This window comes from Cebus imitator, unplaced genomic scaffold (genome assembly GCF_001604975.1).
Source record: "Cebus imitator isolate Cc_AM_T3 unplaced genomic scaffold, Cebus_imitator-1.0 Scaffold443, whole genome shotgun sequence".
In the NCBI taxonomy this organism is placed as follows: Eukaryota; Metazoa; Chordata; class Mammalia; order Primates; family Cebidae; genus Cebus; species Cebus imitator.
This window is the reverse complement of record NW_016107758.1, coordinates 1,177,809-1,193,265: the sequence shown is the minus strand read 5'-3', so window position 1 is coordinate 1,193,265 and position 15,457 is coordinate 1,177,809. Positions and strand designations below refer to the sequence as shown.

General features: G+C 58.4%; 1 protein-coding gene across 21 annotated transcripts in view; it reads right to left on the bottom strand.

Moving 5' to 3' along the window:
- The window catches only part of KIF1A (kinesin family member 1A), a 111,264-nt gene extending 98,456 nt beyond the window's left edge, over nucleotides 1-12,808 (bottom strand). For 16 of the 21 annotated variants that reach the window (XM_037732161.1, XM_037732163.1, XM_037732164.1 and 13 more), the window contains exon 1: nucleotides 11,958-12,068. The gene's annotated coding sequence lies outside the window, so the exon portion shown is untranslated. Of the gene's footprint in view, nucleotides 1-11,957; nucleotides 12,144-12,707 lie in introns of those variants that run through there. The other 5 variants (XM_037732157.1, XM_037732159.1, XM_037732160.1 and 2 more) reach the window with 3 other exon arrangements.
- Between the last annotated feature and the right edge of the window lie 2,649 nt (nucleotides 12,809-15,457).

Here is a 15,457-nt window from a genome sequence, read left to right as displayed (position 1 = left end):
CGGAAGGGACCCCAGGGACGGGCCACCAGGAGGGCATCGGAAGGGACCCCAGGGACAGGCCTGCAGAAGCACAGCCCTTTCGACAGCTGGGAAAGGCGGCTTTACAGAGCAAGGGGGAGAGGGCTGACGACAGAGCTGGCGATGGAAGGAAAACTGGCTGGAATATGGAAGATACACCATGGGAAGATATCTTTTTATATCAAATAAATTCCATGTGGATTAAAGACCTCATGCTAACAAAAAAGGTTTTGGAAGAGAATAAAGAAGAATGTTATCTTCCTACTACCCCTAGGGAAGGATTTTTGTTGTTTGTTTGTTCTGAGGTCGTCTCGCTCTGTCGCCCAGGCTGGAGTGCCGTGGGATAACCTCGGCTCGCTGCAGCCTCCGCCTCCCCGATTCAAGAGTTTCTCGTACCTCAGCCACCCAAGTAACTGGGATTACAGGCACGTGCCACCATGCCTGGCTATTTTTTTTTTTTTTTTTGTATTTTTAGTAGAGATGGGGCTCCGTCACATTGCCCAGGTTAGTCTCAAACTCGTGGCCTCAAGTGATCCCGGCCTCCCAAAGTTCTGAGATTACAGGTGTGAACCGCCCGCCCAGCTGGACGGATTTCTGAATCCACAGAAAACACCAAAAGGAAGGTCGGGCTATCAAAAGGTATAAATGAAATGGTGACGAGAACCGCATCCACCTGGAGAATGTATCGGCAACACTTAAATCCAGCAAAGAAGATTTGTGTGTGGAATATAGAGAGGACAGATAAAAATTAAAATTTTAAAAATCACAAAAGAAAATGGGCAAAAATATATGAACCGGCGATTGACAGGAGAAGATACTCAACCACAATAGTAGTTCGGAAAGCACACTTTCAAACTCTATCCAGCGGATCGCGACATTTAAAAGTGGGGCGCACCAGGCACAGCCCGGGGAGCCACCGGGGGCTTTCACTGTTCAGCCGGGAGTGGGCAGTGCCACCACCTAGAAAGCGATGTGGTAACGTCGGTGGGCGCAGGCTGCGTGCTCCACAGCTCTGCAAGCGGAGATGTTGCTCATGTTCGAGGGAGAAATGCACCAAATGCAGCATCGTCAATGACTGCAGAAAGCATGGAGGCAGCCCGAATGCCCGCATCGAAGATGCAGACGAACGCACAGAGTCGGCTGCGCCACCTCGGATTCCACAGACTCAGGGAAGACATGACACTCCAGTGGCCATCAGTACCCAATTCCCGGTGCTGGCCGTGGAGGGGGTTGAAGGGCCTGCACCCCACCAAGGCCACTCGACGTGCCCCCCATGGTGACATGGAGGGACCTCCCTCCCACCAGGCCCCATCTGTCCCTCTTCTTCCCCAGGGTGACATGCGTTGGCCGAGATGCCAGGTGGCGGTGAGCGCCCTGCCAGTGCTACCCGCGGGAGCATACTGGAAATGCCTTATTTCTAAAGCCGATACAGGCATGTGGCCGTTGGCTGTCATATGGTCCTCGCTATTACATGACACAATTTTTCAAGATGGAGCTATGAGCTGCCTGTAATCCCAGCACTATGGGAGGCTGATGCAGGCAGATCACTTCAGTCAGGAGCTCGTGACCACCCTGGCCAACATGGTAAAACCCCGTCTCTACTAAAAATACAAAAATTAGCCGAGGGTGATGCCCGCCTGTGGTCCCAGCTGCTTAGGAGGCCGAGGCAGGAGAATCGCGTGAACCCAGGAGGCAGAGGTTGCAGTGAGCTGAGATCTCACCACTGCACTCCAGCCTGGGCTATAGAGTGAGACTCCACCTCAAAAAAATTATAAAAACATAAATAAATAAAGATGTAACTATCTTCAAGAAGTCTCTCTGTGAGCCAACCTGAGAGGGGGCCAAGTGGCCCCAAGGGTGGCCAGAGCCTGTGGGCGTGGCTGATGGCTGAAGGCGCAGCTGACGATGGGGGCCTGAGAAGGCGCGGGTTTGTGGGCCACAGCGCCAGACGCAGCCCATGCCAGAGCCCAGAAGGAAGGGTGAGCTCCCCTCGAAGGCAAAGAGGGACAGCCTCTGGGACAGCTGGGGCAGGAAGTCATCAGAGACAAGAAGCCTGAATTGGCCCTGTGGGGTGAAGTCACGCTGGCTGGAGTGGCCAGAGATGAGGGCACAGGCTCAAGGGTGGCAAGGAGGAAGCCAGAGGTGCCAGGCCGACCTCCTGGAGGCTGAGAAGCTGCTGGTGGCAGGGTGGGGTCTGCGCTGGGGACACAGAGGCAGCACCATGAGCGTCTGAGGGTCTGACGAAACCAGACGCACCCACAGAGAAGATGGCCCGAGGGCAGGAGAGGGCAGGGGGGGAAAGAGGGCCAGGTGATGGTGGCCATCCACGTGGGTGTGGCTGGCCAGAGGTCATGAATCCAGGAGAAGGAGACCATGAGCCCCGAGCCCTGAGATGAAGGGGAGGGGAACAGAACACATTCTCTCGGTTAAAATGCATGCAGAAGACCCACCAGCCGCACCAGGCTGCACCCTGCAAGTCACAGCGGGCACAGAGGCCAGGGCGCCCTGGAGGAACTCCCCTGTGGCTTTGGGGCTCTGGGTTCATGTCAGGTTCCTGCCTCCCCCGGGGCGGGGGCATCGGTAGGAAGTACGGGAAAAGCTAAGTCCCCGTGGTGGGGTGCTGGGGGCTGGCGCTAAAGCAGATGACAAAGTGTGCCCCGGCTTCAGGCACGTCCAGGACAGACCAGGCGTGGAGTGATAGTGGGGGCAGACACAGGCCCTAGCCCCCCCCCCAGCTGCTGGAAGGCCCACAGCGCAGAGCAGCGCAGAGACGTCCACCCGGCCCAGACGGCCTTCACCTCGGGGTCGCCTTTCCCTAGGGATCCGCCTTCCACCCGGGATCCACCTTCACCTCAGGGTCTGCCATCACGTCGGGGTCTGCCTTCACCCTGGGATCCGCCTTCACCCCAGGATCTGCCTTCACCCCAGGATCCGCCTTCACCTCAGGATCTGCCTTCACGTTGGGGTCTGCCTTCACCCTGGATCTGCCTTCACCCCGGGATCTGCCTTCACCCTGGGATCCACCTCCACATCGGGATCCGCATTCACCCGGGGATCCGCCTTCACGTCAGGATCGGCCTTCACGTGGGGATCCACCTTCACCTCGGGGCCCACTTGGGATCCGCCTTCACCTCAGAGATCCACCTTCACCCCGGAATCTGCCTTCACCCCAGGATCCGCCTTCAACCTGGGGTCTGCCTTCACCTCGGGGATCCACTTTCACCTCAGAGATCTGCCTTCACCTCAGGGTCTGCCTGGGATCCGCCTTCACCTCAGGGATCCACCTTCACCCCGGGATCCACCTTCACCCCAGGATCTGCCTTCACCTCAGGGTCCACCTTCACCTCAGGGTCCGCCTTCACATCGGGGTCTGCCTTCACCCCAGGATCTGCCTTCACCTCAGGGTCTGCCTTCACCTCGGGGTCCGCCTGGGATCCACCTTCACCTCAGGGATCCGCCTTCACCCTGGGATCTGCTTAGACGTCAGGATCTGCCTTCACCACGGGATCCACCTTCACATCGGGATCCGCCTTCACGTCAGGATCTGCCTTCACCTCAGGATCTGCCTTCACCTCGGGGTACACCTGGGATCCACCTTCACCTCAGGGATCCGCCTTCACCCCGGGGATCCACCTTCACCCTGGGGATCTGCCTTCACCTTGGGGTCTGCCTGGGATCCGCCTTCACCTCAGGGATCTGCCTTCACGTCGGGATCTGCCTTCACCTCAAGGATCTGCCTTCACCTCACGGTCTGCCTGGGATCTGCCTTCACCTTGGGATCCGCCTTCATGTCGTGATCCGCCTTCACCTCGGGGATCCACCTTTACTTCGAGATCTACTTTCACCTCAGGGATCCACCTGCTCCCAATTAGGTCATGTGCACACCCCACAGGGCCAGCCCAGAGCAAAGCATCAGCATGGGCTGCTTCCTGAAACACTGATTCTTCTTGAAGAGTTTGAGAAAAAACTCAGCAGGTGTTTCTTAGAATTAGAACTGACGGTCATAGAGTAGGGTCCTGGCCACGCCGCAAGAGGGAGAAGGGGCCCCAGGTCCGATGACCGCCTGGCACACCAGTCGCTCTGAGGCTCCAAGAGGTAAGAACTAGAGGCCACCAGAGAGCCCCCAACAACAAAGGGCCTGGGAGAGCCGCCTCCTGGGACCTCGGCCCCCAGTGCAGCTTGCGGAGGGCAGAAAAAGGGCAGGGGGCTCCGGCTTGGGACCTCGGCCCCCAGTGGAAGGCAAGGGTGAGAAGTGAGGCTAGAATGGAAGCCCCACCCCCAGCCCCACCACCCACCCTCCTCGGGTGGCCACCGCCAGTGCCCCCAGGTGAGCCCCTGAATGGCTTTCTCCACAGCAGGAGTGAAGCCCTCAGTAAGCTGAGGAATGTGGTACCCCTCATTCTGATACGCAGGGGCAGCTTGGCAGTCGCCCCACCCCTTCACCTAAGCCAGGGCCTGCCAGGGACGCCCCACCCCACACCGAGCTCTGGTCAGAGCCACTCAGGGGTGACCAGCAGCAGCCCTGCCGCTCCCACCAACAGCTTCCTTAACTCGGGGGGGCCAGCTAAGTCCTTCCCCACGTGTGAGAACAGAGCGTGAAAGGGAAGGACCAGAGCTGCCAGGCCCGGTGGGAAGGACAGGCAAAGCACAGAACAGACACGGAACAGACATGGAACAGACACGGAACAGACAAACAGCTGAGCACACCCTCTGTCCACACACCTGTGGAGTTTCAAGAAGACGCTCATTTTCAAAACAAGGACAGAATGCCATGAGACAGAACAGTTAGGAATGCGAAGATTTTAGAGATGAAAAATGTAAGAGCTGAGGTACAAAACTTCAAAACAACCTCTGGAAAAGCCAAAGGACTTTAGACTATAAACAAGGAGGCGGAATATACAAGAGAAAAGAAACCAAAGAGACCAATCCATGAATTCAGGGTAAAAGAAAAAATGAAAGGGGAGGAAATTACAAACAAACAGAAAAAGAGACCGTGGCTTCAGTGTGAAGGGCCCACTGAGTGCCAAGAAGTGCGAATCCCACCTTAAACCCATCCAGAAGAAGTCAGAACACCAAGGAAAAGGATCTGAAAAGCTTCCAGGGAGAAAAGGCAAGCTGCCAACAAACCCTGCTCTTAAGTGACTGGATGCAGAAAGCCATGGTGACCCTGCCCTCAGAGTCCCTGGGAAAATAAATTACTTAGGAACAGAAGCACTCCAGACACCACCACCCAGAGCAAGGACAGAGCCAAAGCACACACACCAAGGACTCAGGCATCCTTTTCAAGGAAGTCACACCAGGACGTGCTCCAGCAAAACAAGACAGGAAACCAAGAAACAAGCAGCTCAGGGTCCAAGAAACAGAGACTCCCATCCAGGGGACATGGCAAGCTGCTGCCAGAGGCCACTTCTGAAGATGCCATCAAGGGGAAAAAACGCTGCGCATTTTTTCTTTAATTTTCAAGAAAATTAAAAGGCTGGGTGCAGTGGCTCATGCCTACAATCCCAGCACTTTGGGGGCCGAAGCAAGTTGGAGGACTGCTTGAGCCCAGGAGTTCAAGACCAGCCTGCATAACATGACAAAACCCCAAGACTACAAAAATTAGGAGAATCACTTGAACCCAGGAGGTCAAGGCTGCAGTGAGCCATGATTGCATCACTGCACTCCAACCTGAGTGAGAGAGTGAGACGTCGTCTCCAAAATAAAATAAAATAAAGATAAGCAAGAGCTGGAGAAAATAAAACACCAACCAAGAACACCCCGCCTAAGTACAGAGCTGATGCAAAGGATGTAGGGCCATAGGCATGCTCCTCTGGTCTGGGCCTGGCCCCTGCAGCCACCACACGTCCTAGGGCTGCAGCCCTCCCAGGCCCCAAGGACCTGCAGCCATGGTGGGGCCCTGGCCCCAGAAGCAGAAGGACAGTGGGGACCAGATGACACTAAGCAATGGAGTGTGGCCCTGCCCAAGCTCCACAGCAGCCCCTTAGGAACCTGGGCAGCCCCAACCCGTGGCCTTGACCATTGACAGCACAGCCCTGTCCTGCACTGTCCTGGCTTGAGCTGATGCCAGACGGAGAAGGAAACTGAGGCCTGCCTGAGGGTTCCTGGCAGGGCTGAGGTGCGGGGCAGGAACCCCTTGAAGGCTCTCCTGGAACTACCGGCCTCAGGGACGGAGTCTGCAGGAGCAGGAGTGGGCGGGGCCCCGCCTGTCCCTAGAGCTGCATTTCAGGAGCCCCACAGTAGGCCCAGAGGGAATGGGGTGCCTGTCATTCCCGAGCCAGGCTCAGGAGTCAGTAGGCTCTGAACAGGAGACACGGAGACCCAAGGACCCCCCACCCCCGAGAGGCTGGCCAAAGCTCGCCCTGGACCCCACCAGGAAATGCAGTACCTGGGCTGGAATACCGCTCAGCCATGGAGGAGCACTGACTGCGTGCGGCGTGAGGCACCGTGCTGGCCCCCATGGGGGTGGAGAAGTGGGGGGGCAATGGGGGTGGAGGGGAAGGGCGGGGGGATGGGCAGAAAGTGCCAGGAGCAACTGTCCTCCGAGTCCCCGGTCCTCTCTTTACAAGCCACACGGGCTTTTCAGGAGCCTCAGTCTCCATCGCCAGTGGGATCTGAACCCAGCGGTGCTGTCCCCATTGTTTGGGTGTGGAGTGGCATCGGATAGGGGTGTACGTGAGCTGCACAGTACAGGCTGCGCCCCAGGGGTGCTCCCTGTCTTCTTCCCCAGACCTGGAACCCTATGGTGTGGAGCCCTATGTGCCGATCTGAAGGGTCGGGGCGGCAGCAGGCACCATGGCCAAGGCAGCATTTAAGGGGGCCCAAAACCTAACCTGCAGGTTGGGTAGAGTGCTCCAGAGGAGAAACCCTGGCAGGAACAAAGACAGGGACGAGGGATGCAGAGACTGTGTGTGTGTGTGTATCTGCATGCATGTATGTGTGTGTGCATGCGTGCATGGGCATATGTGTGTGTGTGTGTGAATGTATGTATGGGGGAGTGTGCCTGGGCATGTGTGCATGAGTGTCTGTGTGTGTGAATGCATGTCTGGGTGTGTGAGTGTGCATGTGTGCCTGAGCATGTGTGTATGTGTTTGTGTGTGAATGTATGAGTGGGTGTGTGAATATACATGTGTGCATGTGTGCATGAGCATGTGTGTGTGTGAATGTATGTGTGAGTGTGTCAGTGTGCACGTGTGCATGAGTATATGTGTGTGTGAATGTATGAGTGGGTGTGTCAGTGTGCATGTGTGCATGAGTATATGTGTGTTCGTGTGTGAATGTATGGGTGGGTGTGTCAGTGTGCACGTGTGCATGAGTATATGTGTGTGTGTATGGGTGGGTGTGTGAGTATACATGTGTGCATAAGCATGTGTGTATGTGTGTGAATGTATGGGTGGGTGTGTCAGTGTGCACATGTGCATAAGCATGTGTGTATGTGTGTGAATGTATGGGTGGGTGTGTCAGTGTGCACGTGTGCATGAGTATATGTGTGTGTGAATGTATGTGTGGATGTGTCAGTGTGCACGTGTGCATGAGTATATGTGTGTGTGGATGTATGGGTGGGTGTGTCAGTGTGCACATGTGCATGAGTATATGTGTATTTGTGTGTGAATGTATGTGTGGGTATGTGAGTGCAAGTGTGCATGAGCATGTGTATGTGTCTGTGTGTGTGAATGTATGTGTGGTATGTCAGTATGCATGTGTGCATGAGTATGTGTGTATGTCTGTGTGTTTGAATGTATGTGTGGGTGTGTGAGTGCATGTATGCATGAGCATGTATGTGTGTGTATGAGTGTGTGTGAATGTATGTGTAGGTGTGAGTGTGCATGTGTGCATGAGTATGTGTGTGTGTTTGTGTGAATGTATGTGTGGGTGTGAGTGTGCATGTGTGCATGAGTATGTGTGTGTTTGTGTGAATGTATATGTGTGTGTGCATGAGCATGTATGTGTGTATATGTGTGTGAATGTATGTGTGCTGTGTCGGTGTGCATGTGTGCATGAGTGTGTGCATATATGTGTGAATGTATGTGTGGTATGTCAGTGTGCATGTGTGCATGTGCATGTGTCAGTGTGCATGTGATTGTGTGTGCATGTGTGTATATGTATGTGTGCATGTGTGTCAGTGTGTGTATATGTGTGTATATGTACGTGTGCATGTGTGTCCTTGTGTATGTGTGTATATGTGCATGTGCATGTGCGTCAGTGTGTATAGGTATGTGTGTGCATTGCATGTGTGTCAGTGTGTGTATATGTGTGTGTATATGCACATGTGCATGTGTGTCAGTGTGCAATGTGTGTGTGTGTGTGTGTGCATGTGTATGTGTGTGTGTGTGTGTCCAAGAGGATGCATGTGACTATGAGTGTATGTGGCCAGCTGACTGCTCTGGCCCCCTCAAGGGCACTGTGGGAAGGGGCGAGGAGAGGCACAGGGATGCCTGGACAGCCAGGCACTGGCCTGCCCTACCTAGACCTCAGAGCATCCTGAAATCTGGAGGGGGACGGCACGCAGGTGGGAGTCCCTGAAGGCCGTCAGAATCCCCCGGCTCCGTGGCAGTCAGGGCTGGGCCTCCAGGGCCTGGGATTAGGAGATTAAGCCCAGGGAGAGGAGGCTTTAGAGGCGCAGTAGCCCCTCCTCCTCAGAGTCCGGCAACCCCAGCCCGAGTCCCACATCCGAGCCCCACATCCACACATCCGGATCAATCTCCACACTGCGCCAGGCCTGCAGGAGGCTGCAGCCCGCAGCACGGGCTGGGGAGGAGCCCGAGGGTCAGGAGGCTCAGCTCCACCGGCTGCTGACCTTGACTGTGACCTCTGCCCCCATCTGCAGTAGCACCCCCATCTGCAGTTCTCAGGCCAGGCCCAGCCAGCTGTTCCCGGGGTTCTCGAGGCCCTGAGGGTGGGGGCACTGGGGTGGCGAGAGGCCAGTCAGGCGGAGGGTCGGGATCCCAGTGGGACTCAGGAGCTAAAGAGCAAGCTGGCTTCGTCAGGTCGGACCGCTGTGCCCTTCCCGTGACCCCGCCCCCGCCCCAGGTGCCGTGCCAAAGGAACAGATGCAGGCTCTGGGATCCCAATCCTTCCTCGGCGGGGACGGGCCTGTGGCCCGAGGCCACTATCTAAGGTGCAGAACCCGGCAAGGACCCACGCTACCTGTGTTCCTGGGCACCCAGGCCATCCATGGACAGGTTCGGGGCAGGCTGTAGCCCAGCCCCCAGAATTCTCAGAGATGCTCCTGGGCATGGAGGGGGTGACAGGCAGTGGGAGGTGACACATCAAGTCCCTTTGGCCACCCGCATTGAGAGGTGAGCCACGTCCTGAGGGCCTAAGGACAATGAATGTGGCAATGTACAAAAAGGCCCCGGACTCTGAAGGCAGACGGCCTCGTGCTCACCCTGCCAATCACAGCCACTCAGTGACCCAGGCCCTCCCCTCTCCACCTGTGGTGGCAGCTCAGGTCCCTCTCAGATCACTGATAAGATGTGCACAGATGGTCTCAGGCCTGAGGGACTGGCCAGCTGGGCATGTGCAGGGTTCTGCCAATCGTTAAGTGCCTAATGCTGGCAGCCCCTCCACAGACCCCCATTCCGTAGGACCAGGGCTCTATGACAATGTCTCCCTTTCTGGTCCCGCCCCACCCAGCTCACCCGCTTTGGCTGGCCTGACCAAATGGCCTGAAGAGACGTCGCCAGTCTCTCCAGGGACTTCTCCAGAGGTGACGTAGCCGTCTCGCCCTCCACCCTCCACAAATCCCACAGGAGGACTGCCCTACCCCACTCCCAAAGGACATGGTGGGCCCAAGGTCAGCAGTCACGACAGCAGTGAGGGCTGTGAGGCCCGGGCCGGTGGCCATGGGGTGGCCTCCGTTTGAATCCCGGTCCAGCCAAGCACCATCCCCGGGCTTTGGGCAGAAGTCCAGGCTCCTCCTGTCAGTGGCTGACTCGGCAGAGCCCCAGATGGGGCAGTCTGTGGGACATTCCAGGGGCAGCGCGGGCAGGGAGCAGGGCTGGGACACAGCAGACATCTTGCGGGCTCCACCACAGGGGCCTCCCTGGGCCGGACGGGGAAACCTGCCTTGGCGCCCGATTCCAGTCTCTCTCCGCCCCGTGGACCTCACCAGGGGAGGACAGCTGCAGGGCCTCAGATCCATCTGCAGCCCGGGGTGAAGCTGGTCATCTGGGCCTGCCTTGGGTCCAGCACCCTCCAGAGACTTCGCCCCAGGTATAGGCTGAGCTCCCCTGGCCCCACCCGGGCGCCTCAGCCAGAGGCCTGCGCCCCTCCAGTCCAGAGGGTTCCTGGGTCTTCACTTCAACCACCCCATCACCCTAACAAGGAACCCCTCTAAACAGAGGGGTGTGTTCAGCGCAAGGGCACAGCTGAGCTCTGGCCTTGGCCCGACCCACACCCTGCACCGCCAGCCCGTCTCCAGCACAGGCTCCACACCTGCCCACTCCTGACTCCCCTCTCCACAGCCCGGCTGAGGCCAACCACACCTGCAAAATGGCCGCCGCAGGTGCAGCCCCAACCCCAGTGGACCCCAGAGCCCCCCTTCAAACCCTCTGCTGCCTTCTCAGACCAGGAGGTCGCTGGCATGGTTCCCCGGCAGAGGCCTCGCCAGACTGCGTGCGGCCGCGTGTCCCGCAGAGCCCACCTCGGTGTCGCCCTGTGCGTCCCCGGGGTGAGGCTGGTACCAGCCTTGCGCGGCCCAGGCCTCTCCGCACCGCCTTCTCTCCGCAGCCCCAAGACCCAACCCTCTTGCCCTTTAGTCCCGGCAATGCGGGCACCCCTGGGAAAGGGCCGCCGCTTGGGGAGGGGTCCTCCAGTCTCTGGGGAAATGTCCCTATTCCTGGGGACGTGGGCGCGCATCGGGTCCGCGCCGGGCGACGTCGCGCTCGCGCCCAGCAGGCCCCATGACTTGGCATTCCCTCCTTCCCCTCCCCCCCGCCCCTGCGGCCGGCAGGGCCCCCCCAACCCCACCTACCCGCGCACAGGGTCTCGCGCCTCGCGCCCCGCGCCCGGCGCCTGCAGACCCTCCCTCCCGGCGGGGATGCTGCCCCCGGCCCTTCCCCAGCGGGGGGCTGTGCCCTGGGTTTGGGGGAAGTCGAAGTGAGGGGCGGCTTAAAGGGGAGTGCGAAAGTCTCCGCGGCCACTGTCCCCTCGTGTCACCCGAGCCCGGACGCCGCCCGCTTGGACGCCGCAGCCCCTCCCCCGCCCCGGGCCACACCTGTTACCGGGCGCTGGCTGCTGAGACGCAGGCGGTGCGCGCCGGCGGCCCCTCCCGATGCTGGGTCTTTCTGGAAGGGAGCTGGGGTCTCCGGGGAGGAGACCCGGCGGGGGAGGGGGTGATGGGCAGCCCGGCGGTGCGACGAAGCGGGTGGCCGGGCCCCAGCGCCGCAGCCCCTGCCCCGCCCGCCTGTTTTGCTCCCGGCTCCAGCATCCGCCCTCCCCCACGCCGGGGACCAGAGCAGCTGCCCGCGCCCGGCCGCCCTGCGCGCTCTCAGCCTCCCAGGTGCGGCGTCCGCGTCCTCAGCCAGGCTCTCCATCCCTCCTCTCCCCTCCCCTCCCTTCCCCCGCCCGCCGTCTGGGCGCAGCCCCGCCGACCGCTCCTCTCCGGGGAAGGGCGGGGGTCTCCGGATCCCGCAGGCCGGGCGCGCCCTCCCCAAGGCGATCCCCGCCCCCCTGAGCCCAGGGCCCGGCTGCAGCAGCGATCGCAGCGAAAGGGCCTTTCCGAGCGGCGCCTGGAGGGCGGACACCCCAGAATTTCGCCATTGTTCTCCGCGGGGATGGAGGGCGGTCGGGGAGGGAGGGAAGGAGCCTCGCGGTGCCCGCGCTTCCGGCGGCAACGAGGGCGCCGGCCCGAGCTCCCCGCCCCGGGCGCAGTGGATGCAGGTGAGGGCTGCGGGCGAGGGGCGAGGGCTCGGGAGGCCGGGCGGCGGCGGCCTTACCTCTCCGGCGTCACCCGCGGCCGCCCCGCATGGGCACCGGCAGGGCGCGGGCTCCTGAGCCCGGGGCTGCTGCCGCTCGCCGGCTGCTCTGCGCTGTGACGGCGGCGCCGCGTGACAGGCTGCGCGCCCCGGGCCCGGCCCGCCCCGCGCCCCTCCCGAGGCGCTGGTTGGCTGCGCGCGGCGCCCGAGCTCCAGCCGCCAGCTGGTTTGTCGCGCGGGGAGAGGGACGGGCGACGCGGCCGCCGCGGGGACGGGGCTGGGGACGGAGGGGGCCGGGACCGGGCCCTGACGTCACCGCTGACACCGCGGCGGGCCCCGCGCAGGGCGGGGGGGCGGACCCCGGCTCGGCTGGGACGCGGCGTCCCCGGTCCCGGCGCGCCCCTGAGACCTCGCGGGGGAGGGACTGGAGCGCCCCGTCCCGAACCCTGGGGACCCCCCGCAGGGCCTCCCCCGCCCCGGCCCCTTTCCAGTGAAATCGTAAAACGTCCACCTGCCCCCGCCCGGAGCCCGCGACAGACGCGCCGTGGGGGGCGGGCGGGACGCGGGAGGGAGGCAGGGATGCTGCTCTGGTGTAACAGGTGCGCGGTGAAATCGCATCTTGCGTCGGGCGCGGGCGCCAGAGGAAGAGCAGCCGTGGCCGAGCCCCTCCGACCCCGCGGGATGATGCAACCCGCCGCCTGGCCTCCGCCGCGGCCCGTGGGACCCCCGCCCTGCTCGCGCCCCGCCTCTCCAGGCCCCCATTGTCCTCACCCGGGCCTGTCCAGATTAACTCCTCTGGACCCCCAGGTCACAAGCCGCTCGGGGGGCCACCCCGGCGAACCCCAGCCTGCGTCACCCGCCCCCAGTCGCGCTGCGTTCGCGGTTCCAGGGGCTGACTGGCATCTCTGTGAGCGCCACCGCCCTCCTCCACCGCCCCAGGGCTGGGCACCTTCCACAAAGCCTCTGGGCGGCTCGTCCACGGGGACCTCCCCGCACTGCGGTGCGGGGGTGCAGGGACATCAGGCCACCCCGAACCTCAGGGCCGGGTCCCCCCCAGCCCAGCCCCTGCCATGGGCATCCTGGCTGAGCCTCCCTGGCGCCCAGCAGGGGCCTGCGCTGCCCTAGCGGCCCCTCCGTTAACCATTTCATCCACACGCCAGCGAGAGCCGGCTCCACCTCAGCGTCCACAGCTGTAGGCCAGCGCCCTGCGGTAGCAGCGGCAGGTGCACAGCCGCGGGCCCTCACTCCCAGCACCAGCCCTCCAGCTCCTCCTCCTTCGCTGTTTCCTGGAACCACTGGCGTGAGAGAGAAATCAATTGTTCTTCCTAACGTGGTAGAAACAGTAAAACCATCTGGGCTTCTGGGGCCGGGGTCTTTATCACCTCCCTCTTGCTCATGCTTTTTAGTCTGGCAAGCTCTCTATTTCTTGAGGCAATTGACATTTTTTCTGGGAATTAATCTATTTTACATTAATATTTAAATGAGTAGCATATCTTTTTTTCTTATATCTATAGTTTCTATGCTTGTTTCCTTATATTCTGGCTTTTTTTTTTTTTTTAAGATAGGATCTTGCTCTGTCTCCCAAGTTGGAGTGAGTGGTGCCATTTTGGCTCACTGCAGCCTCAGCCTCCCCAGCTCAAGCGATCCTCCCACCTCAGCCTCCCTAGTAGCTGGATCTATAGGTGTGTAGCACCATGCCCCGCTAATTTTTGCATTTTCTGTAGAAACAGGACTTTGCCATGTTGCCCAGGCTGGTCTTAAACTCCTGGGCTCAAGCCGTCCACCTGCCTCCGCCTCCCAAAGTGCAGGGATGACGGGCGTGCGCTTGGCCTGTATTTTGTTGTTTGCATTTTTCTCTTTTAATATTTTTAAATATTTCCAGAGGTCCAACTTAGTTCTGTTAAACGTCTTTCCCATGATTTCATTCGCTTCTGCCCTTCTGCCTTATTTCCTTCCTTTGTGGCTCTTTGGATTCCATCTGCTCCTCTGTCTTGAACTAAGTGCTTAGCTCCTTTTTAAACCTTCCGATTTTCCAGCAGATCTACTGTTTTAAAAGCTACAAAACCCCTTCTACGGGACTGCCTTGGCTGATTCTCACAAATTTGGACGAAAAATGTTTTCATTATCATTCAGATCTAATATTTTCTACTGTCCCTGACGATCTCCTTTTAAACCAGGGTTATTTAATAATGTTATTTACTTTTCAATGGCGTTTCTTTCATTATAACCTTTTGTAACCAGGTTCTAATTTAATCGCATTATTGTCAGAGAACAAGTCTGTATTCAGTCAAGGTCCTGGCAGGAAGCAGATGGCACACTCAAACTGGGTGATTTGAGAAGCGCTCGATAAAGAGACTGTCAACAAAGTGTGGCCAGGAGCTCGGAGAGCCCCAAGGGCTCAGTGACACTGCAGCCTTACTGCCTGCGGGGAGTGGGGTGGGCAGAAGCAGAGGCTCAGGTCGGGGCTGCAGACAGCCACAGTTTCCTAGGGAGAGAGCCCGGGCAGCAAACCCTGGACCTCATGCTCCCTCCTCCCCTGATCGGTGGTGCTTTGGCTGAACCCAAGGGGAAGCTGGAGATCAGGGGCACTCAAGGAGTATGGTCCATTTAGGGTGGTCTCCCAAAGACTGGGCAAAGGGAACTCAGAAGCACAAACAGAAGAAGCTAGCAATCCAGTCTGCACGGCCCTGTTCCTCCGGGATGCACTGAGGCGTCTTCAGTCCTAACACGTAGTCTTACTTCATACATGTTCTACATGTGTTCAGAATGGTCGTATTCTCTGCTTGATGGGCAGAGAGTTCTGTATATTATGTAATAGTTCAAAATTATTAACTGTTGACTCAGTAAGGTGAGATCCCAGAAAGAAAAGTTTTTTAAGGTTACTAATTGTATTGATCAGGATTTGGAGATTTCTGCTGATTTTTGTCAATGTAAGCTATGACTATTATTTTTAAAAATCTCCAGTGAACATTGTGAAAATATCTGCTTCTCCCAGCAATGCTGGCATGTGTTGCCTGCTGTGTATTGAGGCTGTATGTTTAGATACTGATGATTTTGATAGGCATGCTTTATCATTCTGCGGCTCCTTGCACCCGGACACATGGGTGCCCTTCCTTGTCTGGTGTTTGGAGTTTTTTTTAATTTTTGCCTTAAATTTGAATGTCATATGTTAACATGTCAATCCAGTTTTCTGTGGTTCATATTTGCCTGCTGTGTCTTTTGCCAACTTTGTAATTGTATCTTTTTGTATCTTTTTAAGGCATATCTCTTTTAGGCAACCCATTGTTGAAATTTTTTAATCTAATCTGTTTCTGCCTCTTAATTGGAATTTAAGGCACTTACATTTACAGCGATTACTGTTATCCCAAGACTAAGCTTTGCTGCCTGTTCCGACAGCTCCTCGTCAGAGTCAGAGATGCCAGTGCTGGCCCCTCCGTCCACTGCAAGACCCCGGCAATGGAGAGCTTTGTCAGGGACACCCATCCGCTTGGCCAGACGCTTCTGGGAAGGGGACTGCAGTC